General features: G+C 38.2%; 1 protein-coding gene across 10 annotated transcripts in view; it reads left to right on the top strand.

Annotated features, from left to right (window-relative positions):
- The first annotated feature begins 8411 nt into the window (after positions 1 to 8411).
- The window catches only part of CSNK1G3 (casein kinase 1 gamma 3), a 71021-nt gene continuing 57438 nt past the window's right edge, over positions 8412 to 21994 (top strand). For all 10 annotated transcript variants that reach the window (XR_005952033.1, XR_005952034.1, XM_041395967.1 and 7 more), the window contains exon 1: positions 8412 to 8597. The gene's annotated coding sequence lies outside the window, so the exon portion shown is untranslated. The remainder of the gene's footprint in view (positions 8598 to 21994) is intronic.

Genomic DNA, 21994 nt, shown 5'->3' with positions numbered 1-21994 from the left:
TTCAGTTTTGGAAAAACACCCCAAACAAACCAAAGAACCCTGTCCTAATCAAAAGAAGGGTTATGTCAGAGGCTGCAAAATCACTGGTGGCATAAATTAAGTGGGACTTGTAACAAGAGTCAAGGCAGAGACGATCCAGGCTCAAAACAAGCAAAATCCTTCAGACAGGAGCTGCATATTCTGTCAATTTCTGCACTACAGGATGTTGTCAGTGCATAGATTTGACATGAGCTCAAACGGAGCCTGGACTAACATTGCAAAAGAGATCTGTTGAGGGCTACTAAACAGAAAAAGCAAAAGAACTCCCTGATGTGAAAGCAATTGGTGACTTGGAAAATACACGTGGGCAGTCTCATAAGTGACTGCTATGTTCTTACTAATCCTTGGGTAGTGATGGTTTGAGTCCTTTGGACACACAACAAAGATCCTGTGGAATGCTGTTTGCATTTGTTCTCCTATGAATGCCAAGGGCTAATTTCAAAAGATGCTGCAGGCTTCCAGTCTTGCTGGTTCAGGTGGAAATCCCTCAGTATACCTTTTGATCAGACTGGTGTTATCTTACTTTTAGAGTTTCTCCAGATGGAGTTTCTATGAATACAAACTGTTTACAAGGTACCTTATCAAAGTAATTTTCGTAGGGGAAAACTTTGGGAAGTTTTGTAAAAGTTAACTTTTTTTTTTCAGATGGAAATGGGAAGCATATGAGGATATCTCTGGGTAGTAATATATCCCTGTCTTCAGAAGGAAGAACAATAGAGGGAAAAGAAATCTATGAGCCAGTCTATTCAGAGATCCACTAGCTGCTACAAGACAGCATATTCCATTGTCTCAGTTGTCATACAAGGGTATAAATCAGGATATATTTTTCCTTTGCAACCGAGACAGACTTTAAACAAGATGAAATATGATTCTTAGAACTAGAAATTTGCTTGCATGATTTTGTATCATCAAAAAATTTCTCTCTTAAGTTTAACTGACTAAAGTAATAACTGCATTATTGGGACACCAGCACCCCCCCCGCCCCAACAAAAAACCAAACCTGCCTTCCGCTGACAAGCAAATCCCTTAAAACTCAAAGTAAAAAAAAACCACAACAACCCCCAAACATGTTAATAACTTACATATAGTAACTATTTGCAATAACAAAAAGGTCACATTTTATTTATCCTATCTCTCTACCTTCCCCCTACCTTGCCCCACATGATCTTTTCTTTTTTTCCAGTACAGCAACAGCTGCCACAATTTGGAGATTATAAATTCAAGGATTTTCACAGAAAAGCTGTTCACAGAAATGTCCTTGATCTTATAATAGTAATTATCATCCCCTGAGCTTAGCATTTTGTTGAATGTACTACTATTATTCATGAATAAAGAAGAGGAGTTCTGTGGAAATATCCATGTTTTCAGCAATCATTGGCAAGTTTCCAGAGAAAATGATATAATAGCAGCAACATAGAGCATATAAGCAGCCCTTAAAAACTGATTTTTATTGATTTAATAAAAAGGCAGTGATGTTAAGGAAGCCAAGCTATTTCATCCTTTATACTCCATCTGGTGGTATAACTGGTTTCTGTTTCAGGATTGAGCAGGAAATCTTATTTCGTCCTCCAAATCCATGTGACCCAATTTTCAGAAATTTAATACTCATATTTTAAAAAGATCTATAGGGCTTTTTAGGGTCAAAATTAGTGCAATAAACTCTTAAGAAATCAATAGGATAGATAATAACATAAAGTCAGGAGAATCTCCTTTTGAATGTGATTTAACAGCAAAGTTATTTTTTTAGGTTCAGTTCTTCCTTAATTTTCTACCTGTAAAATAAAGTCCATTGATCTCAATTTTCAAAGAAAATGCAAAATACCATGATCAATCCAGTGCAACATTTGTATCTGGAAAACCAAGCAAAAGCAACAGAAATCTGAACATGCATTTTACTACTGTAAAACTAGTTACTTCCAACAGGAAAGCATTAGTTGAGTAATGATGGATATAATTTGCTTCTCTTTAACATTTTAATGAGAAACACACATTCCCATTATTTTTCATAAGAGCCAGTATAGTTCATAATAGGATACAAATCTTCAGAGAATTCTCTAGCTTCTACTATACAAAAGCCACTTGGTCTAGGTAGGACAGCCGTAATTTTGCCTTGTAGCTCTGTATCTGATCAGTTACTCTATTTCAGGAAAAATTTTTAGTGTCAATGAGCAGGATGCTATTGATTGGGCAGACAGTTAGAAAGCCAAACCCTAATGTGACTCATGTACTATTGATTTTCTAAAGTAGCACTCAAACAATTAGAAACCTAGAGAACAGATTTGAGTGCAGAGTCCTGGGTGTAACAAGGGTCAAAATCTAGATTCAAAGGACTATTGCTGCTCTTCAAGGCAAAGGTTTGGGAAGAACTACTAATATTGACAAAGCCAAATCATGAACCTTTTAGCAGCTGGCATAAAAATCAAGTGCAATTTCTAGTGCAGTTTGTGATATATTAGCAAATGCAGCATTTTAAAAACCTTGAACCTTACTAACTACTCTTATGAAAGGAAATGTTGCAGAATAGCTTGAAAGACATAGTTTATTTGTAGTTCCTTACTGTTAGAGTAAAAGAGGAAAATAATCACTAAGATGTGATGTCAGTGCCTGAAAAAGATTGAAAAAAATTATATTATATCAATAATCTTCTGGGTTTTGGTTTGGGTTTTTAAAATTATTTTTCCAGAATTATGGAGGACCTTCTAAAACATACTGAAAACATGAAATGGCATGAGAGAACATAAGGAAGCTATATTACTGAAAAAGAGAAACTACTCTTAAAAATTTTCTACATTAATAAAAGAAAGCTCAATTTTTTTAAAAAAGCCTGTATCATCACAGAATGACAACAAAGAAGTACTTTTATAATGAAATCAACAGATTTATTTCTAAATATTCTGACACAAGGGTCTAGTTTTATTTTCAACATTTGCTGGCAAGCTCAGCTTTGAAAGTGCCTATGAGACAGAAAACCTTTCCAAATACCTCTTTGATTTTTTGCCAGAAACTTTCAATCTCCATGTTTTCTTGTTTCTAGATTTTGAACTTTGATGATCATTCTTAATTACATGAAAAAATACATATGTTCTGTTCAACCTCTTGGATAAATGACAAACTGATTACAATAGGTTAAGCAGGTCTATGATTAAATGCTTAAAAAACCCAAATTCCTCTCTGTACATGAAGAAGTGTTAGGTCAACAATCAGATCACTGAGCACTATCTCAAAGTCTAGAATTGTAGCATTTTGCCCAAGTACCTGATTTTCTCTACATTATCATGTGGTTCTTACACATGTAAGGCCTTTTCAGTCCTTTCACTTGGCCTGACTCACACTTTTTTAGTACAACTGAATGGGATAATTCACCACTTGTATGGAAACAGATTTAGATGCAGTTGAGACCTATCATGAATGAAGTTCTACACGCCTTTTTTTTTTTTTTTTTTTTGGTTTGGTTTGGTTTGGTTTTGGTGCAACTCTGATTTCCACCACCTTTTAAAAGCTCATTAGTATGGAGGGGATCAGCCTGATCACAGGACTTTTCCACATCTCTCCCTCGTGTAGGAGTACTCTTCCTTGGTTATAGGGAGTTCTTCCAAAGAAAAATAGTGACCAGCAAACTGCTGAGCACTTAGCTCAACCAACAACTTCAGGATTGTGATGAGAAAGTAGTATAACATTTGTACATGGGTCAGATGACATAAACAGCTGAAGTGAATTACTGTTTTTTAATTTAAGGTAATGGCATTCTATCAATTTTTTATTGCTGCATGATGTATGAGATTGATGTATTACAGGAATTCTCTAACTGTTCATGTAACCATCCTTAGCAATGACAGTGCTATACCATGAACTGCACAAGCCTCACGCTTCTCTCATGCAGTATTAACAAATCCAGGTTCCTTTCTGTGCTTTCTACATTCATAAAAGGACTATAAAATGCTCCTTTTAGTCCTAACATTTTGGAATCTATAAGTGGACTCCAGTCTGCAATTCATACTGCTAAGTCCAGCCAGGTAAGGCTTTCTCCTTCACATCAGCATTACTGCCAAACTGCATGAACTTTAGAACAAATGAAAGATATTCAGGGTTGTTTGTTGTCTGTTTGTAGGCACATGTTTACAGCAGCCAGGAAAAGATTCCCTCCATTGCCTCTCCACACAGATCTGGCGCAGTGCTGGCTTGTGACTATGTACTTTACTACGTCACAGTAATTTTTTTATCACACACTGGTAACTTTTAGTCCAGAACAAAGAACTTAAACTAAAGAGTAATTAAACAGAATTTGGATGGTCCATAAAAAATAATTAATTTACTGCAGCAGCTTATGTTACTGCCTGCTCAGCTCTGTTTTTAGGTGTTGAGGTCTTCCTAGGCATATGGATTAAGTTACAGGATCCTGAATGGAAGAAATTTTATGGAACTGTGTGTGAGATACCACATTGAGAAAAATCATTCTAAATGAGCTTGATTGGCTCAAATCCCATGTCAGTGGAAAAAAGACCAATATTTAGCAAATGATATCGAACAAATATTTAGAAATTGAGTTTAAAACCCAGGGTGGAAGGAAGAATCCTGTTTATTTCTTCCACATGTGAAATGAACAAAGATCTTAAGAAGCCGGAAGAGCTTTTAAGATGTGAAGGAAAAGTGGGACTATAATACTTAAAATCCAGACTTTATGCCTGTGGGTTTCTAGTGCAAGAATTTAATTTATTAGTATCTAGTAATTAAATAGTTCAGCATGGTAAGGGGGAATAAGTTCATTAGAGAAATACAGCATAAATAAAATGGTGTAGGCTACTGGAAACAGGTGTTGAAATACTGCCAAATGGTGAACATTAAAATGAAAGCTGAAATATTACAGAGACTGAAATATCATGTCACCTTTATAATAAAGTACTTTTTAAAAAGATAAAAAGTTTTAGAAAGTTAAGAAGTGTGGTACCTGGCAATTTCTGTTACTGGTCTGTGTGTGCAGGAATTGTCAAAGGATTCCATGAGGGCAATAATGCTGTCTAGGACTAAACACTGGAAGTACTTTTTCCTTCACTTAGAACAGCATCCGTATATATACACAGCAAGTTCTATATAAAGTCATCACTTTTTGGGATGTTCACATGGTGGTTTTGGCTGGGACAGAGTAAATTTTCTTCACAGTAGCTAGTAGGAGGCTGTGTTTCACGTTTCGGCTAGAAACACCGTGTGTGATAACATGTGTATTTAATATGTGTGTAGTTAACGCTGAGCAGTGCTTAAGAGTCAAAGCCTTTCCTGTCTGTTGCTTGCGGCTGCTTGGTTTCCTCTCACCATTAGTAGGCTGGGTCCGCAAGGAGCTGGGATGTGACATAGCTGGGACGATGACCCCAACTGACCACAGGGATTTTTATCGTGTGGTGTCATGTTCAGCAATTAAATCTGGGGGAAGAAGTAAGAAGGGGGGATGTTTGGAGTTATTGTTTGTCTTCCCCAGTCACCATTACGTTGGATGAGGCTCCGCTCTCCTGGAGATGGCTGAACACCTGCCTGCACATGGAAAACAGTGAATTAATTCCTTGTTTTGCTTTGCTTTGCTTAGGTGTGGCTTTTGCTTTCCCTATTAAACTGCCTTTATCTCAACCTACAATTTTTCTGCCTTTTAATCTTCCAGTTCTCTCCGTGATCTTACTGGTGAGGTAGGGAGTGAGTGTCTGCATGGAGCTTGGTGGCTGGCTGGGATTAAACCATGAGAACTCCATAAAGCTTAAGCACAGCATGACTTTGCTATTTTATTTTATATCTCTATTATTTTATGTATTTGATATATGGCATGGTATGTGTCGGTTGCTGTTGGAGATTAAGATGACATGTAGCAATCATCCACTTTCTTCACCATTGCAGCTCGACTGTAATTCCAACAACCCCACACTGATGCACCTTTCTGTAAATTCTGGCATGTACAAAGCATCTTCCTCTTTTGCCTTACGTTCATCACCTAAATCTTAGAATTACAGGTTACTAAGTAATTTATAACTGGAAAAATATCCTACAGCTTTTACATAAAAAAAAAAATGCACTTATTGTTAGGTTTATGAGAGTATATTTAGAAAAGATTGGGAAAACCAAACCAGTACTTGTGAATACGTGCCCATTTCTGATTAAAGTTGATTGAAAATTTCAGGACAATTGTACAAGATGAACTTAGCATCACTGTAATGCAAAACTTGTTTTTGTCTCTGCTTGCTTGCGAGAGTGGAATGCTTGTGTCCACAAGGATTCTGTAAAACTAACAGGAATTAAGTATATGCTCACTCCTCTTTCATTAAGGCATCTTTTACAGCACAGACTGCCTATGGAGGATTTTTGGCAAAAGGAATTCAATGTCTACTGAGACAAGGAAATGAAGCTTCAGCAAATGACTTCTGAACGTTTCTTAAAGCTATATTGCTGCTAATTCTTTTTTCTATGAGGACTTCTAGAATGTTTTAGAATGTGCCAACTTTACCTAAAAAATTATTTGAACAAGCAATACTCCAAGCAATACGTCAGAACCTCCAACACTTATCCTTTGCATCCTCTCTCCTCCATATTTATGTCAGAAAAACAAGCTGTTAATAAACTTTTAAAGTTGTTTTATGTATTCAAATATAAAAAAGGTAATACTTAAAGGGATAATGATCCCTTTAAGGGGTCATTTAGACCCTCAGTGGCCTAAATGATACTCAAATCTCAAGGTTTTTAAAATGCTACTCCCCTGACTGGACAACTAGGAAAGAGCCTAAAATCTTTTCTTTTGCACAAGTGTTGGCACAAAGTCTATTACACAGTGTGGTAAATAGGTATGATTCGTGCTGACAAAATTGAAACAGTAAACAATATTGATACAGTAATTAATATTTAGAAATAATGAAACAGTTAAGGTGTAATGCCAAGAAAGAAAGGGAGAGGAGGAGTTCCCCCCTGCCCCCTTCTCCTGCAGGTGTTCAGAACAGGAAAAAGCAAGAGATAACTATTAACTAAATTTATTTGGAAAAGAGGAGAATTTGGTTGGACAGCACGAAAATGTTAATTATATGAGATTTATTGCTTTAATGTTAGAATATAATATTGGCTTATACTGTACCAGCTTGGTGTGCACGTGTAATCCAAAAGATGAATTAAAGGACACCAGGGAAGAGGAGAGGCCTTCCTCAAAGAAGACCCACAAAGAGTGGCACGACCCCCTAAAAAAATGGTAGAGCACGAGTGGTAAAGGTGATGATGAGGGTGGCCATGCAAGTGTGACGAATCGAAAATAGGAGAAGATGGTAATGACATACAGCATAAAAGGGGGAATTTTGGCTTGGCAATTCGTACGTGAGGTGACGGGGGTCAAGCCCTGCACTCCATACCCCGTGCAGTTATTTTTGTTTATGTGCTATTATCAGAACCAAATTATTCCTTATTTTAACCAAATTATATTGTCAATATTCTGAGTGTATTCAATTTTATATGTATTAAGCTACTTAATTAAAATTGCTGTTATATTTAATTTTTTTTTATTGGATAATTGGGCAAATATAACACATAGCATTTATAAGTTTCGTTTCTTTTTTTTTTTTTTTTTTTTTTTTTTTTTTTGTTTTGTTTTGTTTTGTTTTTTGTTTTTAATAATTATGTGGCAGCTCTTGCAGACATCAAGTGAGAGTGGGGTTCTGACTTCCCCGTTTCCCGCGTGGGCACACAGGCCATGGAACGCAGGATGCCCGAGCAGGGTAACCCCACCCACGGGTGGTGACAGTGCCGAACAAGCGCTGTGACAGCTGCCAGGCGCGGGGGGCACAGGGCGGGCACCGCATTTCTGTCAACTGCCAGGCGCGATCCGCCAGGCCACTAAGGGTGCTGGCATTAGGGGACTGCTACCCAGCAGAGGATGGAAGAGAGCTGCGGCTGCAGGCGCCCCGCGGCTGCGGTCTGACACTGACTGAGCCGCCGCTGGGCACAGGGCAATCCCTGGAGGCCAGCGCTTCACATCCTAAACAGGTACCTTTGTCCCTGTAAGGAGAAGCTCGAGGCGAGGCAGGCGCGCAGCTGAGCCGGGGCAGGCGCCGCGGCCTCCTCTGAGCGCGATCTCTGAGTTGTGAGGGAAGCACCGGAGCCGAGGCCCTCGCACCTCCCACGAGTCCCCTCCGGTCGCTGCCGCCCCCTCCGCGCGGCCCCGTCCCGCCCCCGCCCCCAATTTGCCCCGCCCCGCCCCGCCCCGCCGTCATTGGCTGCCGGCTCTGCCCACCAGCAAGCCGCACCCCCTCTCCCAACCTGACGTTCGCTTCCCGCCCCCCAAGTGGCCGGCGTGCCCTGTCAATCACCCGCGCTCCGGGCGCGGGGCGCGTCCCGCCCGCCCGGGCGCCTGTGCCGCGGTGGGAAGGGGCGGGTGCTCGGGGCTGCCGCCGCTTCCCCTCCGCGTCGGGGTGCTGCCCCGGCCAGCCCCGCTTCGGAGCCCCGCGCCAGGGGCGGGGCGGGGCGGGTCGGGTCGGGAAGGGAAACAATCCCCGGAGGTGAAGGGCCGAACGCCGAGCCTGTGTCCCGCTCCCCTGGGCTCTCCGGTAGGTTGCCGTCCGCGGCCGCCTCTCGGTGCGGCGGCGGTGGCGGTTGCAGCGGTCGCAGCACCCCCGTGGGCCGAGGCCTTGGGCTGGCTCTCTCCTCCTTTCCCTGGCGGCCGCGGGACTTGCGGGGGCCGCGGAGCCTTTGCGAGCGCGGCGGCGGCCAGGACGGCCGCCCGGGCCGGGGCAGAGAGAGCCGGCGGCCGTGCGGTGCCGTGCCCCGGGCGGTGTGCGGTGCCCGCGGGGCTTGGCCGGCGCTGGAAGGGCCCGCCGCCTCCCGTGGCTGCGCTCCCGGGTGGCAAAAGCCGTCGCTGTGAGACCTCCGAGTGCCCTCTCCGCAGGAGTTGCTTGCGGCGGTGGGGTTCCCTGTGTGGCTGCTGGCCGTGGTTGCTCCGACCGAGCACCAAGCTGGGTTTGTAGGAACAAGTATATTTGTTTTCCTGGTCTGTAGAAGCAGGTTGCTGGAGTGCGATTGTGCGAATGTGGTTTAGCACATTAGCAGGTTAGAGGCAAACTGAGCTGCCAGTGCTCTTTTATTCTTTCCTTTTATTTCGCTTTTCAGGAAGTTTTTTATAGGCGCTCTCTGAATGTAGTGGTTTTAAGTTTGATTAAAATCTCTAAAAGTGGCGTTTCAGTGATTCACCGTGGAACTCGGACAGACCTTATTTTCAGGCATTCTTGTTCGTTTTACTGGTACTCCCTTAATGAGTGATGAAGTGATATGAGATTGTAAAAAAAAATTGCAATATAATCGAAGACTTTTTTTCTTGCTGAATTTTATAGTTAAGATCATTTGTAAGTGCATACATAGTTAGAAATAGATACTGTGCATGTGCTTAAGCATGATTATAAGTGAAGCTCACTGTTAAGCATATTAAGCCTTGCTGCCTGCGTTATGACTGCTTGTAAGGATAAACAACTTACCTGCTCTTTAGACTCACGCCTCTTCTTAACCCACTTATCTAGTGAATGCATTTTATCCCAAGCTGCATTGGGATGTTAAAGTCCAAGATAGGAGTAATGCAATTTTGTTTTAAAGGGAAAAGATGAGATAAGTTGATAAAAGATGAGTTAGATGTGCTAACTATATTTTAGGGGATGTGTTCTCTCGACCTTAATATCCTTTAGTCAGTTTCTTTTTAGTTGAAACATTTCAACAGTTAAACAGTGTTTTCAGTGGAAAATGTTTTCAGCAACATTTTGTTGTGCTGGCCTGAAATGAAGAAACTACCTGGCAAACGGTGGATTATTTACATTAGTTGAGAATGACTTTCAGCTAATTAAATTAATCGTTTTCTCTTTTGCCACTCTGCATCCAATAGATGCGTTGACTTATAAAATGTAAAGTATTTTCAGAATCTAAAGTACTAGTTCTGATACATCACATTTTCTGTAGAGCTTTTTTTTCTGTGTGATCAAGATAAATATATTCAAGATTAGTTAAGAGAATTAATCTGCGACAGGCCATGTCTTTACCCTTCCGAAGTTGTTCTTCCCCTTAAAAAAAAGAGTAACTGAACCTACGGAAGAGTTTTTCCCTTGTCCAGCCTATTTATGTACAATTAACAGGACTGAATTTACTTCCTTTTGTCATATTTTCATAATTAAATTAATTGCATTACTAAAGCTCATGTATTGTATTAAATCTTAGTGTCCCCACTGTATCCACAACGTTTGTCCTATGGAAATAGAGTTGTTCTTGGTTCACTAGTTACTGTGCTAAATGGTTCTGTGATTAGGAGTATTAAAGTTAAATGTATTTCTAACATTTTTACTCTTGTCTTGAAAATTTGTTTAAAAAAGACTAGGAAGTCTGCTGATGTTAAGAATAATGAGCTTAGAATAAGAGAATATGAGCTTAAGAATAATGTAGCTTAGTTATGCCTTTGAGACAACAATAAATGGATCATGAGGAATAGGGAAGTGACAGTGGTTATTTTTCTCTGATATCTTCTAATTACAAAAAAGAAATTGCTAAAGAACAGGGTACTGATCAGCTGTATTAACTGTCTTTATCTAACTTTGTTCCAGCTGAATGTTTTTTTTCAGTCTATTGTAGACAAAACATATAGTTATGTCTTGTTCCTCAGCCTGCTCTTTGTACTTTTGAGTGATTTCTTTGGGATGTTGTACATAAAAGTAATAATGCAATTAAAACCACACACAAACCACAGGAATAACAAAGTTGTAAGGCAGTTTGACATACTGTTTCAATTCAGGCTCACTGATTCAACTGCAAATTGATGTTTAGAGTTCTCAGTCAAACCTTAATACCTCACCTGAGGTTTTATGAACAAACTACCTGGTGGTGCTTAAGGGAAGAGTGGGACAATCCTTTTCATCTGTGGTCTGGGTTTAAATTATCTAAAACTGATCGTGATACTTGGGAGTAATTTATTAATGTAAATGCATTGGTATGTTTCCAGCGTACACTGGGCCTTTAACACACTTTCAAAAATGTTTTGAAACTTCTATATAATTGATTTCCCTGATCTATTAAAAGGTAAAAAAGTAACTTTGAAGTAATTGCTGTATATTTTCTGACGATCCTTAATTTTTTTTAAGGCTATGCAGGCATTTTAATGCCTCCTCAGTGCTGCTGCAGAACCGATACAATGAGATCAAGCCTGATGCTGTTGCTTGTTTTTCTAAGTGTAATTGTGAATAGCCTGCCAGACATTGTCACTGGACTTCTAGAGGTTTGTAAGCTACAGCTGAAACAGCTGGGTGAAGAAAAATGTGTGTTTAAGCTAAATAGTTGCTTAAATAAAAGCAGTCTATTGAGAAGGTAGTTAAAAGCTAGGGTGATGATAACAGATAAAGACAGTGACTGGAACATCCCTCCCTCCCTGTGATCTTAGGTAAGCCACTTACAATTTAATGTCCCCTCTTTGGCGTAGGGAGGATGTAGAAGAGGAGACATCACATACCAATCCATGCTGTAGAATTGTTTTGGATTGTGGTTACTTAGGGAGCTTTCTGAAACTAACTTTCAGAGGAAGTTGTGAAACTCTTAGTTGTATAGTATGGCATAATTTCTTTTGGTGAGATTTAGCTTACCTGTTATATTTTCTTCTGCTGTTTTATAGATTATATGTTAGCTTAAATTTATGAAAAGGTTTCTTTCTAACAAAAGGGGTAAAGAATATTTATATATTAAATATACATATATGTAAAAATATAAATATTTGTGGTAAATATACAATATAAATATACAAAAATTTCAGAATATTACAAATGTGCTTGCCAGTGCATTCTTCTAGCCTGTTTATTGAACTGCATGTTCCTTATCTCTTACAGAGGACATTTTAAGCATCTACGCTTCCCTCTCTTCACCACCTCCTTTATCTGATGTTTTTGACTTTGTGTAGGAAACCTTTTTAAAAATCCCCATTTGGCTGTTAAAAGAAGGGTATTTAGTACAAAATAAGTATATTATTCATATCTGTAGGTATGAAAAGCTAAAACAGTTATCTTGCCATTTGTGTCTGGTATCTTGCCTTGTGCTGTGGAGTTAGTAATGGGACACATACTGATCAATCAGAAATGTCTTTGCTGAAATGTTTACTCAGATAACTGTAGGTCACAGAAGCCCGTGATGCACACAAGTAAGATTTGCATATTCAAGTAATTTTATTACTTAATTTGACTTTATGTGTAACATCATTAATGTAACTACAACTGTTTTTTCCTATGCTTTAGGATTTTCTCTATAGGTAAGCTTACTAGCCAGCTTTGCTTTTAACATACCAAGACTTTGTAGTAACATTTTACTTAACATAGTTATTAAAGGTCATTAAATTACTAAGTTAAGTAAATTTAATGTCTTTTTCCTAGAAATAAATTTTTTTTCCTCCAATTTCCCTGTGTGGTGATTTGTACTCTTCATCAACGTGTGTTTTGATGATGTTAATTTTGATTAAGACAGGATGTGGACTACAACAGTGGAGGATGATGTCCTTTTCAGTAGGCCAAAAATACAGATACTAGATTTCAATTTCAAGTACGTGGTTTGTCACAGCTTCTTGTATACTCTGCAGTTGTTCATTGAGTAATTTGTGAGTTGCCTGTGTTCAGTAAACCCTGTGCAATAACAGAATGTAGATGGGGCAGTTTCCATCAGAAGCAGAGTTGAAGGTGGTGTTGGGGTGTCCGTTTGTGTATGGAGGTCACTGGGGTGTGATGTCCTTGAACTGATGCACTTGATGGGTTGTGAAACACCAGTCATTGTGGCTCTGCTGCCGATGTTGGAAGGGCTCTTCTCTCTAATATGGGGCATTCCCCTGCTCCATTTCTGGCTTTGCAGTTTTGTAGCTCCACTCTTTCTTGCTCTCCATCCCGTCTCTTGTATCAATTCCTCTGAGTTGATTGAGCTTCTGTTGAGTAGAGTAACTGAGTTTGTGAGTTTTCTGGTACTCTGGGTAAGTGAGTAATGGCTTACTGAGATGTGGGAGTGCTGATGGTGAGTGATGGGAGCAGCAGGTATTGTGACACATGCAGTAGGAGAAGAGCCATTGTACTAACCCATCAAAATTGTCTAATTGCATTTTGTCATTTGCGTTTTGCAAATTTCAGACTTAGGTTCTATTGAACCCATAGAATTGTTCTTTTTGGTTCCGGTTGTCTTTGAGCTTGGGATGCTAGTTACCTGGTAAATGTTGAAACTGTTATATTTTAAAAACTTCATTGGCTGCATTTTCTGTTTTTGTAGAAAATACTTTAAAAGCATGGGCTGCTTGACAGGTTCTCTTCATGATGTTACAAGGTGTGATTTAGTCCAGGATAGGACACATGTCTGCAGCCTAGAAGAAAGTACTATTTAAAAGCTGTATTATTACGTGTAGAAGAATCCTGTGAGTAGCTTTCTATATTTAAGGCACCAATCATTTTCCATTTTATGTCTTTATATTTGAATGAAGTAGTTAACATGACTGTTAGCCTGTTTCAACAGCTTTTTAATATAATGGTATAAAACAATCCTTAAAGGCATTCAGTGTTGCTTTAAAGGAGTTCTACTGGCTTATAATGAAGAACATATTTAATTTCATGTTATTTTTGATGTCAGTTTAAATGTAGATAATGTCCATAAAAATACAGCTTTTTAAAATCTTAAGTAATTGTACAGTAATCTTGGGAAGATGAAGTAAGACTGTAGAGGCTAAAGTCAGGGACACAATTGCTTTAAGGGTCGTGGGAGACATGTTTCGCTTCTAACCTCAACCACTAGTGTTTTCTTAGTTGCATGTCTTAGTTTTTCTTAGTTGTATATCTTACAAATACTTTCTTCTGGAAACAGAGGAGTTCAGTATAGAAGTTTTTATTACTTTCTGTGGAAGACCACTTCAGTTGGTACTCATTCATTTCTTGAAATGTTCTGAGAACAGGTTGCTCAGTGTATCAAGTTATTAAAGTTACTGTGTAGTGTTTGCTGGTGGTAGGCTGAAGCATTTTTAAATCTGGAAAAATAAAAAATTATGAAACTTGAATTTATGGTTAACAGTAAAGAGGGAGGGCAGAATTTCTCCAACAGGCAAGAGGAAGACTAACTAAATTTGTTCTTGAGCTTTTGTCAGATGGAGAGATAAATGTCTTTACAGAAATGCTTTTTGTCTTTGCTTTTAATTTTTCCAACAGTATTTTTCACTATTGTTTCTTTTTATGTAAAACACTGGGAGACCTTTAAGTAAATTCTGTTGAATGTACTGTGAATTTTCTCCTGAAAAAGAGTCTGTTTTTTAAGGAAATGAGGTGTTTTTGATTTGTGACTCTCTCATTTGTTGCCTGTAGAAATGTGGAATTTTTAGGGCAGTTTTAACCAAGCTTAGATTGTTATGCCTTTGAAGATATGTACCTATAAGCTTCATAAAAACCAATTTAGATAGTAGATATTTATTAACCATTACCATGGTGAAGGAAGGATGTTATATGTTTTGTGTGGTAATAGCTTGAGAGCTGTTGCAACCTGTAGTACTAGGCAAGCAACAGAACATCTTTCTTCACTGAGCAAGAAGGAAACATTTTAATGTGGGAAGAAAGAAGGGGTTTTGGGAAGAAAGAGAGCTGAAGATGTATCAGAGGGTGGCCTGTGAATGCTGTTGATATGTAGAAGATAACCAGAAAGGTGACATTACAACACTGGGGCTGTGTGGGTGTTGAACACTAATCTGTAGACAGCTAAGTTTAGCTAACATTGATGATTTTGAGGAATGATTCTATTTTAATCTTCCTAAGTAGTACATCAAGAGTTTATTATACACAAGTGCCCACATCAACATACTGACGTTTTCTCATTTTAGTGCTTGAGAATTCTGTTTTGATTTAAAAATCAGTGTAGTTAGGTAACTGCCATCAGACCTTGACAAAACTGATGTCAACAGCATCAGGTTGTTTTGTTCTCAGAACTTTTAATTTACATCAGATATTTTCATATTCAGTGTCATTTGAATTTGTGTAAAACATTGGGAGACTTGTTTTTTCCTCTGAGTTCCATAGGAAGGCATTGGTTTAAATGTATTTGGTATTACATCAGTAATGATGAATCCAGTATCTTAACTGTGGCAGCGTTTCTCCTTAAATTTTTGTCACTGCGCATCTTACGCATTCAATATGAAGGTTTCAAGCATGATTCCGTTTGGTATGGTGTCTGAGACCTTATCCATACCATTTTATTTCATATTAAACTTATAACAGAAGAAAAAAGCTTTATAGCCTTTTGAAGACCACAGAACTGTGGTTTCAATTTAATGGAGACATTTTAGGTGTACATTGCAATGAAAGTCATGCAAGTGAGAGGAGAGTTGCAAGTGTGTGTAATAGTGAAATACTTGGAACTGCTGTAGAAGGTACCTATCTAGTTTATGGAGACAATTAAGACAGCAGAATCATTTGATTGCCATATAGTTTGTTATTGTTAGAAGTCCTTGACAGATTCATAGCTTCAAAACTTAGTCTGGAGACATTTTCCTATACTGTGAGTTATTCCTTTCCTCACATGTGGAGTTATTAAATTTGAACTTGGCTCCTGTCTTAAGTTCTTGAAGTAGAATCTGATAACGTAATTAAAGTTAAGTGACAGGGAATTGTGTCAGAGAACTAAAAATACTTTTTAATTTTGAAAACTGACCTTCACAATCACTATGGAATGCTAGAGCATATTATGTATTTTAACCTATCCAAAATTTAACCTGAAGACAATTAGTGTCTTTTAGACTCTCAGAAATGTTTTGGGCTTTTTTTCTCTGTAGCACTGGGGTATTTCACAATGCTACTTAATTTTTTCTTCAGATATAGTTATGGTGTTAGATGAAATGCAATACTCTTTTTTTTAATAACTTCTAGATGTGTTAACTTCTAACAGTTAACAGTTTCTCTGGACTAGCCTTAGGCTAATCTGAACCTTTCTGTTGTTCTGCTATAATACTTGTGTGCTGTGGTACAATTATTTGTGTAGAAAATTGACGCCTCCATTATGTAGTATTAGCTAGCTCAGCATTGGCTTTCTGCCAGCTGAGGACAATGCAGCCCATTTAAGTCTGTGTGGTTGTGGTGATGGAAATGTGAAGAAACAAATGATTGAAATATTGCTTAACCATAAGTTTTGTCCTTTCTGTGCTCTTTTTAGTAAATCAGCTTTAATTGTGTCATTGGATTTTAAAAATTATTCCTTGTGTTACAGCTCTCCTTTCTGAAAACTGACTTTCAGCTTTTACTCCGAAATCGTGATTGTAGGAAATTGCAAGAAGGATGCATGAGCAGAAGTTTTAACCAAATAACTGCATGCACTTGCATGGGATCTTTAAGTGAAGTTGGTAGGATTTTGTAGTGAAGGTCTGTGATGGAGTGTAATTAATTGGTTAGGGCCAAACTTGCTTTCTAGATCAATGAGAAAATAAAAATGTTTATGCAGTAACCAGAGATAGCCATCTCAGCTGATATTTGTTTAGAGTTAACAGAGATTAAGAGATTGCTTGGAGATCTTAATTGCTACATAATTAGCCCAGGCTGTCATTTGTGGAGAATTGTGTTGAGTTAGGGTGACCTCCAGTACTGTACTTGTTTTCTGATGTGACAGCATTTTGACCATAGCTGGCAGTTTGTGGTGCAGAAGGATGCATTATTGCTCATTAAATGGTAGACTTTCAACTGAGAAAACTAAGTGTAGAAAACAGATACTGAGTTTTGGATATTGGCAGCCCTCTGATGTGTTCATGTGACTTTAAGCCTTGGTACTAGAAAAAATACAGTAGTTTAACTACAATAGACTTAAGCTTCAATAATGATGAGGTAGATTTTTGGTTAGTTCTTGTGCAGGCAAGTGGTTGATTAAATATGTTAATAAAGCTGTTTCTCTATTAGATTTTGTGCATTAAAGGAGGATTATATGTGGCCATATGTGGTTTGTTGATATACTTTCCCTAGGGAAGTGCCTATATACATGAAAATTTAAATGCTTATTCTAGAATCTCAAATTAATTATTTCTGTTGAAAATAGTGTGTGGCAGTTGATATGGTAAGAGAAAAATGTAATTTTTTTTTTTATTTAATATATTTACTAGTGGACATGAAAACAAGACTTTTTAGAAGGCTTGGTTATGTAAATTTGTTCGTAAGAAAGATACTTGGATTTACCTTGACACTTTGAATTAGGCTGCTTCTTTGAGGGCATCTCATTCTTATGTATTTGAAGATTGAGATTGTATGTATGTAGACTTACCTTCAGTTACCTAAACCCTTGTTTTATGAGGAAAATCATACATATCTGTAAGAGTAAGCAAACACGTATTTTAAAACAATAGTATTTTTTAGGAATGTTGAGAGTCTAATTTGTACACCAAAATTAATAAATTCTATTATTGGTTTTGCAAAACTTAGCTGAGTCTAGAATTGGTTGGTATTACAGAAGGCAGATCTGGAAAAAGACTGAATGCTGCAAGAATAGTACTGTTTGAGTTTCAGAAAATGAAAATAAGAATCTGTGGAAAACTGAGACTTTTCAGTAAGAAAGAGATTGTAGTGTAGAAGGTACTTGAGATACAAACATTGTATTGTTGGAAGTTCTGGTAATGCAAACAAAATTTACGTGCACTTGTGATCTGTTACTTGCTTTGGAGTGCTGAAGAGCATGTATCGAAATAAAAGTGTTTTGAGGCCATGCACACTGAGAAATAAACTGCACAGTCGAGCTCCTGCATGATCTGTTATAAAGAGATTTCATTTGCCTTTGAAATTAGGTTATTATATTTGCCTTCTTAAATAAACACTCATGTCTTCTGAAGTGTGAAAAATTCTATGTGATCAAGAAGTAGCAGTTGCTTTGTGTGGTTTCCCTCTTTGCTGATGAAACTAGGAAGGATTTCAAACTTACTAGTATATTATGTACTTTCTGTCTGTGAAGGAAATGTAGTAAATGTGTGTGTTCTGTAGATCAATATTTTGAAAAGCAAACGGCAGAGAAATTATATGGTAGTGGTTTTTGATGGCTTGAGTGTTGATCCTGCTGAAGATATTATTTAGGTGCATTTTCACTTCTTGTATGTTTCTTATTTTGTTGTTGTGGAGACGACAGTCTTCCCATGTGAAGCTCAAAAAGACCATCCTTATTTCTTGGTTTGTTCACATCTACTACAAAATATTGATTTTTTTTTTTTTTTTTTTTGGGAAGAAGATGTTGTTTCAGAGAATTCACATGTTATCTTTACAGTGCTTTCAAGGTAATTGTTTACCTAATTGAAGTCAGAATAAGTACCTAAGGAATGGGATAATAAAATAGTCTTTGATGAATTAATTAACTTCTGAAAATATGAAGAGTGGATAATGGCAAGCTGTATTTTGTTTTTATGTGAGAAAAAATTTAAAAAACTTGTAAAATCAGATGCCGTTAGTTTTGGAATTCCCCAGCTGTATGAAGTAGATTATATTGTTTAAAGCAAAATGAGTTGTTGATGAGTAAGTTTTCATTGTGTACAGGTCACATGTAAAGAACACCACCTTAGACTTGTAAAATGATTCATTAATGAGCAATTTTGACACAGGCTGCTGATAGCTGGAGAGAGAATTGTGTCAGGAGAAAGTTGTTGGAAATGTTCTTTGTTTTTTCAAAGCTGATAGCATGAGTATGTAGCATCTGTGGAAATTTTATGTACTGCAAATTTCAGCACACTAATTTTGTCTTTAGTTTTGACTGAAGTGCTAATGATTCTGCATATTGTTTCTGCTTTAGAAATCTGAAAAATGATGAAGTAATAATTTGGTTACATTTAATGGAGTTATGCAATGAATCATTAAACAACTTTTTCTAACTAAGTCATATATAATTTTAGAGATATTTTCCAATTCAAATTCTGTCTGAAAACTTTATGCAATTAGAAGCTGCTGTCCTAGACTTGCAAGGGATCTTCAATTTTGAGCCTATTTGCTGTGGATTTGGAATTTTGTAGATTTCATCTGTTGCATGGAAACATGTATATAAAAATTAATGAAAATAATGCAGTAATAACTAATCTAGAAAGAACAGCTTAATTTTTCCATGAGGCATACAAAAATAGTGAAACAGTTGATTAGATATTTAAGTTTTGTCTTATGATCTCACACTAAGCTTTTCTACTCTTAAGTATTTCTAAAGGAATTTTGTTGGATGGAATCTTGTGTCACTTTTTCTCCAGTACAACTGTATTTGTAACATGGAAATGATCATTGGAAAGTGAATGTGACTGTTCTTCATCTCAGTTAAAGACTGTAGTAGATGAAGTAGTCAATAAAAATTACATGTAGTGTTAGAGAAAGTCTCTTGGAAGTCTGTGGCAAAGGCACTAGAAACTTTGACTGCGCTCTTCTAGAAGATGTGAGAAGAAGCTGTGTTACTAAATTACTGTAACTGCCAAAACTTGGGATTAGAAATATGTGAACAGATACTTGAGAGGTGAGAAACTGCAGAGATATGAAAATGCCAGAAGACTGAGTGAATTTTTAATGCCTTGTGCTGAAACCAGGACTGTTTCTTTACTGTGTTTCATCAAATAATAAAATATCCCATGTTAGAAGGGGCCCAGAAGAATCATTGAAGTCTAACTCCTGCCCTGCACAGGATGCCCCAAGGGTCACATCATGTGCCTGAGAGCACTGCCCAAATACTTCTTGATCTCTGTCAGGCTGGTGCTGTGACCACTTCCCTGGGGAGCCTGTTCAGTGCCCAGTCACCCTCTGGGTGAAGAACTTCTCCTGATATCCAACCTAAATCTCCCCTGACACAACTTCAGGCCACTCCCTCAGGTCCTGTCACTGGTTGCAGCATCTCTGTAGTTCTTCCCTTCATCAGACATTGCTTTTACTGGGCATACAGCTCACTTTCTTGCCTTATTTCTGAGAGACAATTCCTGCTTAGCCAAGCTGGCCTTCTGCCTCCTCCACTTGACTTCTGACATTTTGGACCTGCCTGTTCCTGTGCCCTTGGGAGGTGGTGCTTAAAAAATGACCAGGCCTGATGGACCCCACCACCCTCAAAACCATTTTCTCAGGGCATCTTACTGGTTCTCTAAACGGCTTGAAGTCAGCTCTTGTCATGACCAGGACTGAAATTTTACTGTCACTTTTCCTTCTGATAATGGAGATTTTAATTTTAAACTCAATTGCTTTGTGGTCACTGTGGCCAACGTGGCCACCAGTCACCAATTCATTAATGAGATCCTCCCTGTTAATAACACATCAAGGAGGGCAGCTTTCATAGCTGGCTCCATTAGCTGCTGCATTATAAGACTGTCCAGATTTAGGACTGGTCTGGACCTATTTGTGCCAGCTGTGTGATGCTCCCAGTTAACATCTGACAAGTTGATGTTCTTGTAAGGACAAGGGCAGCTGTTTTGAAGGTGTCCCTTAGTTCCTCAGGGTAATTCTCTGGAATCATTGTCCTGGGTAGGTAGCCTATAGTAGACTCCTACGATGACATCCACATTATTTTTTTGTCCCTTAATCCTTACTCAGAGACAATCGGCCTGCCATCGCTGGCTTCCAGCAGTATTCCAGCCCTTCTAGCTCACCTGCCTTGACTGTCCTCCTGGAGAGCTTGTGACCATCCAACATGGCGCTTCAATCAAGGGGCTCATCCCACCAGGTTTCACTTACTCCAGTGATGATCCTCATGCTGTATGTGTTGGTGTGGAAACATTTTGGGTGTGATCCATTGTAGCTGAGACATCCTGGACCAGTTGAAGGATCTCACTAGCGCTCAGTTTCTTGAGTTTTGGCATACCATCCAATTGCTTATCACTTTCAAACCTGTTTATGTCCTTTTCCTTCTTCCAATGTAATTTAAAGCTTTGTCAAGTTTTTATTTTCCTCTGTAGCTCTTTTGCTGCTAAATGCTTTTCTTAAAAGTAGAGAAAAATGTTAGTATACTGATACTAGCAGTGATGTATGATCTTGTAATTACAATGTGAAGGGTACTGCTTTTGTTACCTGAGGGAGCATGTTTCATTTAAGTTTGTCATTCCTGGGCAGTGGAATGTTCTATTTATCTACTTTAATGTTCTCTTAATTAGTTTATTTAGGAGTAAATCTGGAACATGAAAAAGTGTCGAAGAAGGGAGAGGCGACACCAGATGGTCATCAGCAAACTCTCAATTTATTGATAATCATACACTTGGTTAAATACAATACTTAATTAGCTCATGCATAGTGCAAAACTGTAGCTCATCATTGGTTAATGTGTTATTTGCGTCATTACATCATCTGAAGGTCTCTTCTGCATTTTTGTGATTTTAGAGCTAACTCTCAGTCCCTAATTCTGCAACTTATTGATACAGTCTTACCGAGACTTCCCCTTCTGAAGGACACCCTATCCTTCAAGATATCATTAGCCTCCTTTCCCATCTAGTTTTATCAGGCCAATTTGACTATGTCCTTTCTCATCAAGCCATTCCTGCACAAAACTCTCCACAAAAAAGGAATGAGGTAGATAGGAAGTTTGGTTTTTTTAAAGGTGACTTGCACACTTGAGTATGAACATTGTCATGACGACACTTTGGAACATCTAAGCTTGCATAAAATTATGGTGGTGTTCCTGCTGTTGCTGCAGGATCAGGCATTTGAGAAATGTATGAATAAAGAAGATGCTTAGCTGAACTGTTCTTTTATTCTGCCTTATGTAGTGTCCTGGAGAGTCATTGTTGCTACAGAATAGGGTTCTTATGTGGCCTATAGTCTTCAGTAGTGTTAAGTGGGACATTTTCAAACAGATTTAGAGAGATGTGTAGATTTATAGCTCTAATCTAGGGATACTTCTGCAGGTGTTAGGTATGTGAGTTGTCAGTCAATTGAAACCCTGTTGTCATTTTTCTTACTTTTCTACACTGTGCCTCTCCTTACTTTACACGCAGTCTCTCTACAGGGCTTGGAAAAGTCTATCA

The sequence above is a fragment of the Onychostruthus taczanowskii genome, unplaced genomic scaffold, assembly GCF_017590055.1.
Source record: "Onychostruthus taczanowskii isolate IOZ18803 unplaced genomic scaffold, ASM1759005v1 scaffold122, whole genome shotgun sequence".
Lineage (NCBI taxonomy): Eukaryota > Metazoa > Chordata > Aves > Passeriformes > Passeridae > Onychostruthus > Onychostruthus taczanowskii.
This window is presented reverse-complemented; position numbering and strand designations above follow the sequence as displayed.